At 37.8% G+C, this 12,705-nt stretch overlaps 2 protein-coding genes across 16 annotated transcripts in view; one reads left to right on the top strand and one right to left on the bottom strand.

Annotated features, from left to right (window-relative positions):
- SLC38A9 (solute carrier family 38 member 9) overlaps positions 1 to 12,705 on the top strand; it is an 89,195-nt gene that overhangs the window by 14,076 nt on the left and 62,414 nt on the right. The window contains exons 1-2 of one of the 13 annotated variants that reach the window (XM_063724109.1): positions 2,224 to 2,899; positions 3,906 to 4,038. The exons of 10 other annotated variants lie outside the window; for them this stretch is intronic. The gene's annotated coding sequence lies outside the window, so the exon portion shown is untranslated. Of the gene's footprint in view, positions 1 to 2,223; positions 2,900 to 3,905; positions 4,039 to 12,705 lie in introns of those variants that run through there. 2 more of the 13 variants (XM_054555574.2, XM_063724110.1) reach the window with 2 other exon arrangements.
- DDX4 (DEAD-box helicase 4) overlaps positions 1 to 12,705 on the bottom strand; it is a 133,519-nt gene that overhangs the window by 111,670 nt on the left and 9,144 nt on the right. For all 3 annotated transcript variants that reach the window (XM_054555564.2, XM_054555563.2, XM_054555565.2), the window contains one exon: positions 12,079 to 12,210. The gene's annotated coding sequence lies outside the window, so the exon portion shown is untranslated. The remainder of the gene's footprint in view (positions 1 to 12,078; positions 12,211 to 12,705) is intronic.

Genomic DNA, 12,705 nt, shown 5'->3' with positions numbered 1-12,705 from the left:
AACTAAAATGCTTCTGACATAAAATAAGATTTAGAGTATTTCATAAAATCTGAGATGCTACTGATTATAAATTGCATATTTAAAAAAAATTTAACACTAAGAAAAACTGCTGCCCATACCTCTGATGCAATAACCTCTTAGGACTTAGAGTTTTTGTTTTGTATTTACTGAAAGAACTCTTGGGCCACGCACGGTGGCTCATGCCTGTAATCCCAACACTTTGGGAGGCTGAGGTGGGTGGATCACTTGAGGCCAAGAGTTCCAGACTAGCCTGGCCAACATGGCAAAACCCCATCTCTACTAAAAGTACAAAAATTAGCTGGGCGTGGTGGCGCACACCTGTAATCCAAGCTATTTGGGAGACTGAGGCATGATAATCACTTGAACCTGGGAGGCAGAGGTTGCAGTAAGCCAAGATCATACCACTGCATTCCAGCCTGGTGACAGAGCAAGACTCTGTCAAGAAAGGAAAGGAAAGGAAAGGAAGGGAAGGGAAAAGGGAAGGAAAGGGAAAAGGGAAGGGAAGGGAAGGGAAAAGGGAAGGGAAGGGAAGGGAAAAGGGAAGGGAAGGGAAGGGAAAAGGGAAGGGAAGGGAAAAGGGAAGGGAAGGGAAAAGGGAAGGGAAGGGAAGGGAAAAGGGAAGGGAAGGGAAGGGAAAAGGGAAGGGAAGGGAAGGGGGAAGGGAAGGGAAGGGAAGGGAAAAGGGAAGGGAAGGGAAGGGAAAAGGGAAGGGAAGGGAAAAGGGAAGGGAAGGGAAAAGGGAAGGGAAGGGAAAAGGGAAGGGAAGGGAAAAGGGAGAGCTCTTGGACTTACGTGATATTTTATCCTATATTTCTTGTGCAATTATAAAAATGAAAATAGAAACAAAGTATATTGATTAAGGTATTACTGACACCTCACATTTAGAATATGATTCTTTTGAATTATTTTTTGATGTAGAGTCATCAAAATAGGTGTTTTCCCCCCCACACACACAGAATTGTCCTTAGTGCCATTAAGAACCCTGGTGCTGTAACATTTCCTGAAAAGATTTTTTCTGGGTCACCGACACTTAAGTTTTGATGCTTGCACTTTCCTGATCTTACCAGAAGATGTCACAAAAGGTTTTCTAACAAGAACATGACCCATCTGTCTTCCTCAAATGGTCCTTAAATGGTTTGTCTGACATGACCACGGATGGCAGTTACCTGTCTTGCCATCAGGAATAACTAACTACTATCTTATTGTCACTTGCTGACATTGATTTTTTTTTTTTTTTTTTTTTTTTTTTTTTGAGACAGGGTCTCACTCTAGCCCGCACTGGAGTGTGATGGTACAATCATGGCTTGCTGCAACCTTGATCTCCTGGGCTCAAGCAGTCCTCCCACTTCAGCTTCCTGAGTAGCTGGGACTACAGGTGCATGCCACTGTGACCAGCTAATTTTTTTAAATTTTATTTTGTAGAGAAGGGGTCTTGCTGTGTTACTGGGGCTGGTCTTGAACTCCTGGGCTCAAGCAATTTGTCCATCTTAGCCTCTCAAGTAGCTGGGACTACAGGTGCACACCACTGCACCTGGCTAATTTTTCAAATTTATTTTTTGCAGAGATGGCATCTCACTTTATTGGCCGGGCTGGTCTTGAACTCCTGGGCTCAAGCAATCCTCCCACCTTGGCCTCCCAAAGTGTTAGGATTACAGGTGTGAGTCACCACGCCTGGCTCTGGCAGTGATGAAAAGGTGTTCTAGATTATGAGATTAATCCTTACTTAGAAGTGTTTAAATATGTATATTAGAATCAGTAAAATATGATGTAATAAAAAGAATTAAATGAGGCATATTCTGCTCTCATTGGGAAGACTCTGAAGATGTCAGTCTTCAAATTTTAATCCATAAATTTAAGTGATTCCCCCCTAAAATGCCAGCAGCCTATTCCAAAGTTTATATGGATCAGTAATTTCACTTCTAAGCATTAATTCACATTGTCAAAAATTGTATGTGTGCAAGGTTGTGTAATGCAGTATTTTTTATAATAGTAAAGATTAAAAGCAATCAAAATTTCTTTTCTTACAGGATTGGATAAATAAGTTGTGGCACATTTATACAATGGAATATTTTTTCCTCTGTTAAAAAGGAGGTGGCTTTATTACATATCCAAATGGAACAAGTCTTCAACTTATTTTGTTAAGTGAAAAATTGAAGTACAGAGCAGTGTGTATAATATGCCACCATTTGGGTAAAAATAAATAAATATAATATAATATGTATAAATGAAGTTTTGGGTAGTAAATAGGAAACTGTAAGATGGTTGCCCCCTCAGAGGGAAACTGAGTGCTTTAGGTGGGATGGTGTGGCAGGTACTGTTAGGTAGACACCCACCCAACAATTAATCAGCAACCCTACCTATTCCTTAATGTCAACAGAATCCTTATTTTTTTGAGTCACAGTGGGTCTTCATCCAAGAGATGAAAGATTGTTGGTTTAAGCTAATCTTGATAATCCTAGTTTCATTCACACATACTTAAGTTTTTAGTCTTTCTTAAAACTAGAGGTGGAAATGTGAAATTTATCACATGAGAAATTTATCATTGTCATTTATAGTGGCCATCAGAAAAGATAATGAAATAAGACTTTTGATTCTTACTTATATATTCCAATGTCAGTAAATATAAGCACTAATGAATGCTGACTTGAATGCTCAGGATTTTCTTGAAACTTCTAAATTCTGTGATAAATAATTGACCACTGTGACAACAGAACATAAGTCATTAAAGTGCATTCCATTACAGTAAGTTGGCAGGAGTTCAAACAGTTCTCTGTAAATTTGTTTAACTGGGTAGATTAAATGGCAATATATTTTCTATAATGAAACTTGTTGAAATGAGAGGGAATCAGCTATTTACAATCATGGCATAACTACCTAGGTAAGCATGTTTTAAGAAAGGCAAATATAGAGACTTAGCAGTACTAAATGCTAATTTGCTTGTGGAATAATTTGTTTAGGAAAACAAACTGTTTAATGAGAAAGAAATGTGAGTACCTTCAAACATTGTTATTTCTGTTAAAATATGGATTACTTCACATTACATATATAAATAAAACTCATCTACACTGAGGGAAAATTATCTTCCATTTGAAGAACCAGATTAGGACAACTATTTCCAAAACTGTAGTCATTTTAGAGTTACCTTATGACTTTGGCAATATCTTCAGTAGTACCTGTATAATATAAGTGAATGTTTCTTCAAAAATCTATTTACTTTTTAAAATTAGGGTTAATTTAGCCTCAACCCAGATTTGTAAAACGATGGATTTGAAGTGTTGTTTCTGCTTTTTTTCTAATATGCATTGCATTAAATACCAACTAGTTTAAATAGCATTTATTCTTGTGCTACTTACAATCATCTTACATATTACCATACTTTGAGAAACTGTCTTTGGCTGTCAGATTATGTCAAGTTTACTTTAGATTACTTTAGATTATGTTTAGATTACTTTAGATTAGTTTACTTTAGATTATGTCAAGTTTATTTAGATTACTTATCCTCAGTTTAGCTTGTGGTTTTCTATCTCTTCCACTAGGTGGCAATAAAAATCACATAATTTTAATAACTGCTTTGGACTGAAAGTATGATGGTTTGCTTATCCTTTTAGTGGAACTGGGGTCTAACTAAACTTATGTGGAGAAAGGAGCTTGTTGTTATAGGGGAATAATATATGTCAAATCATTTGGGGGGCTTTTTCAAACTATGCAGGCCTACTTTTTATTCTGCATACCTCCCCTCCCCCACCAATTTTCCCCCTGATTTGGGGTGGAATAAGGAGTGTGAGTGGAGGGACAGAAAGGTTTAGAAGTCTCCTATCTTGATATATGTGCTACATTCCATTAGCAAGTACCAGTCTAAGAGGTTATTTTCCTGTTTTTCCCAGACTTTCTGGTAGCCAAAGAGAGAACCTGATTTTCAGTATTGCTTGATGTTGCTGCATATTCAGGATTGCTGCTATTCTCGGACTGTGCCCTGGGGAAGTTGACCATCCAGCTAGCCTACAAACAGATTGTGAAGTAATTAATTTGTTTTTGAGCTTCTCTTGTTTTTCAGTCTTTCTCTATCTCTGTTTCCTCTTCTTCCACTTTCCCCAGGGCCTAGGGATTTCATATCCTTCTCTGTATGCCCAGTATTACCCAGGGCAGGAATTCACTCAGACTTAACCCCTTAGGCAATTCTTTGTAAACCATATTTTTCTTCTGCCCCTTATTCACCAGTACTTATCTGTCCTATTCCCTCCAGGGCTCTGTTGTCAGCTTGGTATTATAATGGAAAACAACTGGATATGTCAGAGACCTAGTCTATTACATTTCCATGGCTATTTGCATTTTAACATGGAGAATCCAGTAAATATGAAGTCCTAACCGAAAGTTTCAAGATTTTTCTGAGAACATTTCAGGTGCTCTGATAAGCCAAGTGGGGTACAGGCAGCATTCCTACTGCCCTTCAAACAACCTAGGTATGCTGTGGCACTCTTTTTTATAATGTCCTCTAGTGTGCACATCTGTAAATTGGTCTTTCTGTTTCACCTGTCACTAATACTGTCACTGTAGAGCAGCCTAAATTAACTCTTTTTGGTACTTGAGGTCTTAGGAGAGACGAAGAAGGAAAAATATATAAGGACAAAGAATTTGAGAGAATAAAAGGATTCTGATGGGATTGGAAATAAGATCCCAGTCTAACAAGTTTATATTTAGATTTAAGACATCTCTAACTCCACATCTCAGATTGTCCTCTTAGCACTTAACAAAAAGTTCCTTTGGGGAATCTAGTACATCTAGTAAAAGGATATTTACTAAGGCAAAGTGAAGAGTTTATCTATTAATAGGTAACGGTAGATAGATCCTGGCCCAGCGACAGTGATTGGAAGTAACTGAGGCTTGGTGGTTTCATAGCTGGGATTATACAGATGTTCAACAAAAGACAGAAAAGTAGTTTTCCCAGGAGGGGTGGTTTCCAGAGTTGCATAAATTATATTTTGAGGAACTTGACATCAGTGTTAAACAGATGGACTAGGACCTTGGTCATTCATCAGTGGCTAGTGCTGATGGCCAACTTGCTAGTTGTATTATGTTTATACCCTTCTCCATCCTCTTTCCCTTCCATTCTCTCACACTTGGGCCTCCCTCTCTTCTCTCCAACTTTCCACTGTTACTTTTCCTCAAAGGAACTGTCTTTTTGCTAAACACTTGAAGAGTGTTTAGCAAATCCTGGCCTTAGAGTCAGAGATGCCTTAAATCTAAATACAGGAAAGGCACAGTGGCTTACACCTGTAATCCCAGCACTTTGGGAGGCTGAGGGAGGTGGATTGCTTGAGGCCGGGTGTTTGAGACCAGCCTGGGCAACATAGCGAGATATATGCAAAACTTAGTAAATTTCTACAAAAACAAAAAAAATCCAAATACAAACTTTGTTAGACTGAGATCTTATTTCTAGTCCCATTAGAATCCTTTTATTCTTTCAAATTCATTGTCCTTATATATTTTTCTTTCTTCCTCTCTTTTCAGATAGTTTTGTTTGCTTAATTGCCCTTTTGTATCCATAACTGCTTGCCTGAGTGGCTTCTTTCTTTCCTAGATCAATCTGTTCTAATTGATTTTACTATTTGTTTACTTGCCTGGAAGCTAGTTTTGCTTTATCATCTTTTCTCCCTCTATCATTATTATTATGATGCTTTCCCACTTATTTTGGGGTGTTCCTGATAAACCCATCATAAGCCAAAAATATCCTAAGTTGAAAATGCATTTAATACCCAGATAAAACCATCATAAAGTCGAAAAATCATAAGTTGAACTGCTGTAAGTTGGGGACTCTTAGAGAAGCCTGAAGAAAGAGGAGCCTCATTGGGTTTGACTGGTACTCTTTAGGACCAAATCAAAAGTGTGGGTTTTCTGGAGGAAATAATATGAAGGGTTGGGCTAGCATTGTTCTCTGTCTGCTCAATGTTGTAACACATCCAAGTATATATTTAGTCAAAAGGGTTTTAGTGCAATAGTATAAGTATGCTATAAAAGCAGTAAAACCAATTGCAAGTATATAACAAGAGATTTGAAACTTCTTTTAACAAGCAGACTTAAAACCAAATATTATTGAATTGATGGAGGCACATGAAATGCCAGTGTCTTGTTATAGCTCAGTGGCTGACTATAGGCCAATGATAAGGAATTGGTGTAAAAATTACACATTGAGATTATGCATCTTTGGCTTGCCTGATATTTTTTTTAGTCTCATTCTGAAATTGTCCCCGAAGTCTATTACATAACTTTTCTATGCCTTATTTTAAGTTAGGAGATATGTTTTCTATAAAATAATACTGGGAATTGTTTTGGTGCTATACTTATAAAAAGCCCTGGTTCATTTGCTAGAACATCATGCTTCCTTATTTTTTCTACTTCAGTAGTTTATAGTTTATCTTGGTATATTATCACTACTTCAACTAAGGTTATTTTTATCTTCGTTTAGTGTATACAGATCTGACCTGATACTTATTCTAACACTAGCTTTTTAAAATAACACTAGTTTTTACTTATGTCTATCAAAACTTCTGCTTTTTTATTTACCTATACTTCACATACAGAATGGCTTCTAGTTTTACTTCTCTTAAATTGTCTTATTAATTTCAAATAGAGGCAAGCATTGGCCTTCTTTATTATGTCTTTGAGTGTAGCTATGCCTGGGAATTTACATGTTAAAATACAATTTCATTATGTTATTTTCATTTGTTTCTCTTTTCTATTATAGTGAGAGTTATTTTTATTTTTAAAAAATTATGTCTCTAGGTAGTTATATATTTTCTATTGTATTAAGGCTAGTAAATGGGGTATTAAAAATAATTGCTTAAAGAGGTCATGCCCTAGGGCCAGGCGTGGTGGCTCACGCCTGTAATCCCAGCACTTTGGGAGGCCGAGGCTGGCAGATCACGAGGTCAGGAGATCGAGACCATCCTGGCTAACATAATGAAACCCCGTCTCTACTAAAAATACAAAAAAATGAGCCAGGCATGGTGGCGGACACCTGTAGTCCCAGCTATTCGGGAGGCTGAGGCAGGAGAATGGTGTGAACCCGGGAGGCAGAGCTTGCAGTGAGCCGGCATTGGGCCACTGCACTCCAGCCTGGGCAACAGAGCGAGACTCCGTCTCAAAAAAAAAAAAAAGAGATCATGCCCTAATTCATATATTGCTGGTGGGATTGAAACATGGTACAAAGACAAGGATGCCCTCCCTCACTACTCCTATTCAACATAGTATTGGAAGTTCTGGCCAGAGCAATCAGGCAAGAGAAAGAAATAAAGGTCATTCAAATAGGAAGAGAAGAAGTCAAACTATCCCTGTTTGCAGATGACGTGATCCTATATCTAAAAAACCGTATCATCTCAGCCCGAAAGCTTCTTAAGCTGATAAGCAACTTCAGTGAAGTCTCAGGATACAAAATCAATGTGCAAAAATGCTAGCATTCCTATACACCAATAACAGTCAAGCCAAGAGCCAAATCTCGAATGAACTCCCATTCACAATTGCTACAAAAAAGTAAAATACCAGCCGGGTGCAGTGGCTCACACCTGTAATCCCAACACTTTGGGAGGCCAAGGCAGGTGGATCATGAGGTCAGGAGATTGAGTCCATCCTGGCTAACACAGTGAAACACCGTCTCTACTAAAAATACAAAAAATTAGCCGGACATGGTGGCACGTGCCTGTAGTCCCAGCTACTCGGGAGGCTGAGGCAGGAGAATCGCTTGAACCCAAGAGGCGGAGGTTGCAGTGAGCTGAGATCACGCCACTGCACTCCAGCCTGGGTGACAGTGAGACTCTGTCTCAAAATAAATAAATAAATAAATAATAATTTAAAAAATACTAGGAATACAGCTAATTAGGGAAGTGAAAGATCTCTACAAGGAGAACTACAAACCACTGCTCAAAGAAATCAGAGATGACACAAACAAATGGAAAAGCATTCGTATGCTCATAGATAGGAAGAATCAATATCATTAAAATGGCCATACTGCCCTAAGCAATTTATAGATTCAATGCTATTTCCATTAAACTACCATTGACATTCTTCACAGAACTAGAAGAAACTTTTAAAAATACATATGGAGCCAAAAAAGAGCCTGAATAGCCAAGGCAATCTTAAGCAAAAAAAAAAAAAAAAAAAAGCTGGAAGCATCATGCTATCCAACTTCAAATTATATTACAGGAGTACAGTAACCAAAACAGCATGGTACTGGTACAAGAACAGACACACAGACCAATGGAACAGGATAAAGAACCCAGAAATAAGACCAAACACCTACAACTATCTGATCTTCAACAAACCTGACAAAAACAAGCAAGGGGGAAATATTCCCTATTGAATAAATGGTGCTGGGATAACTGAGTAGCCATTTACAGAAAATTGAAACTGGACCCTTTCCTTCACCATATACAAAAATTAACTCAAGATGGATTAAAGACTTAAATATAAAACCTAAAACTATAAAAACCCTGGAAGACAATCTAAGCAGTACCTTTCAAGACACAGGCATAGGCGAAGATTTCATTAAGAAGATGCCAAAAAAATTGCAAAAAAGTAAAAATTGACAAGTGGGATCTAATTAAACTAAAGAGCTTCTGCACAGCAAAAGAAACTATCAATAGAGTAAACAGACAACCTACAGAGTGGAAGAAAATTTTTGCAAAGAAAATTTTTGCAAACTATGTATCTGACAAAGGTCTAATATCCAGCCTCTATAAGGAACTTAAACACATTCACAAGAAAAAACAACCCCATTAAAAAGTGGGCAAAGAAATGAATAGGCAGACACTTCTGAAAAGAAGACATATATGCAGCCAACAAGCATATAAAAAAAGCTCAACATCACTGATCATTAGAGAAATGCAAATCAAAACCACAATGAAATACCATCTCACACCAGTCAGAATGGTTATTATTAAAAAGTTAAAAAGTAACAGATGCTGGTGAGGTTCTGGAGAAAAAGGAAGGCTTATACACTGTTGGTGGGAGTGTAAATTAGTTGAGCCATTATGGAAGATAGTGTGGTGATTCCTCAAAGACTTAAAGACAGAAATACCATTCGACCCAGCAATCCCATTACTGGGTATATACCCAAAGGAATATAAATAGTTATATTATGAAGATACATGTACACATACATTCACTGCAACACTATTTACAATAGCAAAGACATTGGAATCAACCAAAAGGCCCATCAATGTTAGACTGGATAAAGAAAATGCATACACCATTCAATGCTATGCAGCCATAAAAAAGAATGAGATCGTGTCTTTTGCAGGGACATGGATGAAGCTAGAGGCCGTTATCCTTAGCAAACTGACAGAGGAACAGAAAACCAAATACCACACGTACTCACTTATAAGTGGGAGCTAAATATTAAGAACACCATGGACACATAGAGGGGAACAGCACACGCTGGGGCTTATCAGAAGGTGGAGGGTGGAAGGAGGGAGAGGATCAGGAAAAATAACTGATGGATACTAGGCTTAATGCCTGGGTGATGAAATAATCTGTACAACAAACCCCCATCACACATGTTTGCCTACGTACATAGGCACATCCTGCACGTGTACCCCTGAACTTAAAAGTTTAAAAAAAAGGTACAGCCATTTTTGAAAACAGTTTGATAGCTCCCCAAAATGTTAAATACAGAGCTATCATATGACCTAGCAATTCTATTTCTAGGTATCTATCCAGAGAATTAAAAACATACGTCTACACAAATACTTGTAAACAAATGTTCCTAACATTCATAATGGTCAAAGTGGAAACAACTCGAATGTCCATCAACTGATGAACAACAATATGTATCAACCTTGAAGACATTATGCTGTGTGAAAGAAGCCACACAAAAAAGACTACATATTGTATGATTCCATTTATATAAACTTTCTAGATTCAGCTAAGCCATAGAAACAGAAAGTAGATTAATGGTTTCCAGGGGCTGGGGAAAGGGGAAAATGGGGTCTGGGACTTCTTTTGGGATGGTAAAAATGTTCTAAAATGGATTATGGTGATGGCTGTACAGTCATCAATCTGTGAATGACAGATTAAGGAATTTGGGCTGACCAAGTTGTTGAGAATAACTAGAAAAGCTGACAAAATGTTTTTGAAAATATGCTTGAAGACATAGGACAACTAATAAGACAATGTAGAATAGCGAGGTCTAAATCAGGAAGAAGACAAAGCCAGAAAGGAGAGCCCAGCATTTCCTCAAGAATATCTGCCAATTCCAGTTTATTAGCTGAGAGGCTTAAAACAGAGCTTTTGGCCAGGCGTGGTGGCTCACATCTGTAATCCCAGCACCTTGGGAGGCCGAGGCAGGTGAATCATCTGAGGTCAGGAGTTCGAGACCAGCCTGCCCAACATGGTGAAACCCCGTCTCTACTAAAAATACAAAAAAAAAAAAAAAATTAACCAGGCATGGTGGCAGGCGCCTGTAATCCCAGCTACTCAGGAGGCTGAGGCAGGAGAATCGCTTGAACCTGGGAGGTAGAGACTGCAGTGAGCTGAGATCGCACCACTGCACTCCAGCCTGGGCGACAGAGCGAGACTCCATCTCAGAAAAGCAAACAAACAACAACAACAAAAACCAGAGCCTTTGCCAGCCTGTAGAGCTAGAGGAAGAAAATTTGGAATCCAGGGCCCACTAAGAGAGACTTCACGTAAACTTTAGATTGGAAGCCCAAAGGGCTACAGCCTAGAAATGTGAATGAATTTGAAATAGAATGGCCTTCTTTCAGAAACCGAAGCCCAACTTTAACTCATCTCAATCCCCCAAACTGGATTAAGGTGATCTAGGATTGCTCCTGTCTCAAATTGATTTCCCAAAGCCAATATAAACTCTTTCTAAAGAAAATATTTTAGGTTTCAAGTTATTCCTTCAGGGGGGAGTGGGGAGGGATAGCATTGGGAGATATACCTAATGCTAGATGACTAGTTAGTGGGTGCAGCGCACCAGCATGGCACATGTATACATATGTAACTAACCTGCACATTGCGCACATGTACCCTAAAACCTAAAGTATAATAATAATAAATTTAAAAAATTAAAAAAAAAAGTTATTCCTTCAGTTTTTTTATATACCGTGTCAGGAACTTGCTAAAAACTAGCCAAGCGTAAGAGAAGCCAGGACAAGATGATGGAAATTAAGAAACTCAATACACAATAGAAAGAGACTCACAGGTGATCCAGATAATGGAGTTATCAGGAACAGACTTTTAAAGAACTGTCTTTAATGTGTTCAAGGAAATTAAAATAAGACTGAGAATTTGGCAGTGACTAGAAATAAATACGAAAAAAATAAATTTGTGGAAAATGTTTTTTTTAAAAAGAATCAAATAGAAATTCTGTAATTACAGTACCCAAATTAAGAAATCAGTGACAATAATGAATGTTGACTAGAATGTGGAACAGTGGGAATGCTCATATAGTACTAGAATAAGTATAAGTACAGTCATTTTGGAAATGAGTTTGTAATTGTCTGCTACCATTGAGTATACACCGCGTTTATAATCAGTAAAAATGTATGCACATTGCACAAAGGGACATGTAAGAGAATATAAATTAGAATTGATTTATAAGAGCTCCAAAGAAACCCAGATACCCATCACAGGAATGGATAAGTAAATTGTTGTGTTTTTATATAATGGAATGTTATACAGCTATGAACATGAACAGACTATAGCTACATACAGAATATGGGTGAATGTCACAAAGATAATGTTGGCAAAAGAAGCCAGACAGAAAAATATATATCATATTATTCTACTTTATGAGAAGTTCGAAAGCAAATGAAACTAATTTCATACATGTGTGCACATATATGTGTCTAGGAAATGCACTAAAATGTTAACAGTGGTTATTTCTGATAGGTGATTTCATTTTCTTCAATAACTTCTTGATTATCTTAAATGTAGACAATGTGCTACATTTCTAAAGAGAACAAAGTTACTCCGAAAATATGGCATTCCTATAACTTAGGATAAAAATGGTATATACAAAATGAAAAACTCATTTTCTTAAAACTTTGTTTAAATTACCTTGGTAGTCTCAGCTACTCAGGAGGCTAAGGCAAGAGGATTCCTTGAGCTGAGGAGTTTGAGGCCACAGTGCACTATCATGCCTGTGAATAGCCACTGCACTCCAACCTGGGCAACATCATGAGACCTCATCTGTAAAACAAACCAAAAAACCTTTTGGTATATTTACTGTATTTACTCCTAGCCTTCTTTTCTATGATGTTTTTAGATGAGATCACATAGTATATATAATTTATTGTGCTGCTTTTTCATTTTAAATTTATATTACATGCCATCGTTACTTCTGCAAGTTATTCCCTAGTTGTCTGTCCGCCTGCCTCCTTCCCTCTCTTCTTCTCTTCTTCCCCACCTCCCTGCCATCTTTCTTCCCTCCCTCCCTCTTTTCCTTCTCTGCCTTCCTTCCTTCCTTCTTCTATTCTTTTGTCAGCAAACATTCATTATGTTCCTTCTGTTTGCCAGACACTTTACTCAAACACAGCTCCACCCTCCAGTGGGGGAGATGGATACCTAGCAAAAAATAAGGGGTGATAAATACTTGATTTTATGTGTATAAACACACACTCATTTGTCTGTTTTTGAGGCATAGTCTCATGCCATGCTTTAGTGCAGTGGCATGATCATAGCACC

Source organism: Pongo abelii, chromosome 4 (assembly GCF_028885655.2).
Source record: "Pongo abelii isolate AG06213 chromosome 4, NHGRI_mPonAbe1-v2.0_pri, whole genome shotgun sequence".
NCBI lineage: Eukaryota > Metazoa > Chordata > Mammalia > Primates > Hominidae > Pongo > Pongo abelii.
The sequence above is the reverse complement of the archived record's forward strand: the minus strand, read 5'-3'. Positions and strand labels throughout refer to the sequence as shown.